The sequence below is a fragment of the Fukomys damarensis genome, unplaced genomic scaffold (assembly GCF_012274545.1).
Source record: "Fukomys damarensis isolate Sample0158 unplaced genomic scaffold, DMR_v1.0_HiC HiC_scaffold_39, whole genome shotgun sequence".
Taxonomy (NCBI): Eukaryota; Metazoa; Chordata; class Mammalia; order Rodentia; family Bathyergidae; genus Fukomys; species Fukomys damarensis.
The window spans coordinates 100,234,196-100,236,006 of NW_022900951.1; positions in this window are offsets into that span (position 1 = coordinate 100,234,196).

Consider the following 1,811-nt stretch of genomic DNA (forward strand, 5'->3'; position numbering starts at 1 on the left):
AGTTAGCGAAGAGGAGAAACAAAGTCCTGCAGACCCTGTAATTTTAGCCCAGGAAACCTATTTCAGACATGTAATGGCCAGAACTATAAGATATTAAGCTATGTTCTTTGAAGCCACTAAATTTGTGACAATTTTTACTGAAGTCAAAGGTAACTAATAGGTTCTTTGGGGGGAAAGTCTGCCTCCTGTCTCTTCCTCTTCTTTCTTATTCTACCCATGAATGTGGAGCTGTAAAAGTTATCTAGTGACATTGAAAAACAAGCCAAGAGGACCGCAAGGCCACCATCCCTGACCTTGTTGAACTGCTAAACAGATGCCAACAGTTCCTGAGCTCTAGATTTGTAGTTTTGTGAGAAAAAACATAAAGCCACATTTTTTTTTTTGTACTTCGGATCAAACTCAATACCTTATACTTGCGAGGCAGGTGCGATGCCACTAAGCTAAATCCCTGGCCCCATAAAGCCACATTTTAAACCACTGCAGGTAGATATTCTATTAATTACAGATAAAAGCATCTCTGAGTCATAAGAAGGTAAAAATATAAGGGGCAATGAGAGAATATAATTAAGACTTGACCTGGTCACGAAAGGTGTATGTGTATGTGATAGTCAACTAATTGTCACTTGAGTGAGAAATGTCCAACTAAATCGGATTAGCATCATTTCAGGTGTGGAAGACCCACCCTCAGGAGGATTGTGGGCAGAATGATATAAAAGGAAAATGAAGAAGGGATTGCTTCTGCCTCTTCAGAGGAGCTCCAGTCTTCACCTTTACCTTGGACATCGTCTCCTGACTTCCAGTGCAGACTCTTCAGCCTCGTGGCACAGATCCTTCAGCCTCCACTGCAGACCCTTCAGCTTCTTGATACACACTCGCACAGGAAAGTGCAGTGAGCTCCAGGCCTTTGACTGGATCCTTCAGATCTCCAGCGAAGACAGCCCTTTAGCACTTTTCTACACCTGACTCTGAAAGTGGCCTTTGTAAGCCATTCTTGTAAATTCTTATATATTTGTATTAAATCTGTTTCTATAGTAAGCACTGAATGACACAATGTAATAGAACCTTTCTTTTCTTCCTTTTTCATTTTCTTCCTTCCTTCCTTTCATTCCTTCCTCTCTTCCACCTCTTCTTCTTCTCTTCTCTCTTCCCGTCTTGTTTCACTGTCAAACATCCAATCCCCCTCCTTATTTGTGGGCAAATCCACAATATGAACAGCTTTCATGGACTGCATTATCTCAACCTCCTATTTCAAAATGTAAAGGAGAAAATCTTCCCTCTCCCTGCCCCTTGGCCACCAGTGCACAGGCACATGCTCACCTCAACAGCAACGGCAACGACAACAAAAAGAATACATTACATATAAAGAAAAGTTAATAATTTCCTCTCCTTATAGCTGACTCTGTTGATGCTCTTCCCAGTATCCCTTAGGAATTCATTGTCTCTGTGCAGACCAGAGGCTTCTTATTGTAAGCACCTGCACCTCTCTGCCTAAGGACTTTCTGGCCCCAGAAGTGTGTTCAGCTCCTATACAAGGTAGGCCACTAGTACCAGGGAGTTAAGGGTCATAGGAACAGCCTTCAATCCATGATAGATATAAATGGAAGGAAAATAAACCAGCTCTTGTTCCTTAGGTAGAAAACTGTGTTCTATTTAAGCTTCTTGAAATCTCAGTGGAATTGAATCCCAGTTGCCCACAGCGCTCACCTGCTCATTAACAGATCTTACACTGTTTTACATTTCTTCCCTATTTCAGTTCCCTATGCTAATTCCTGGAATCACCTCCCGGATCAAACATTCTCAAATATTTATCT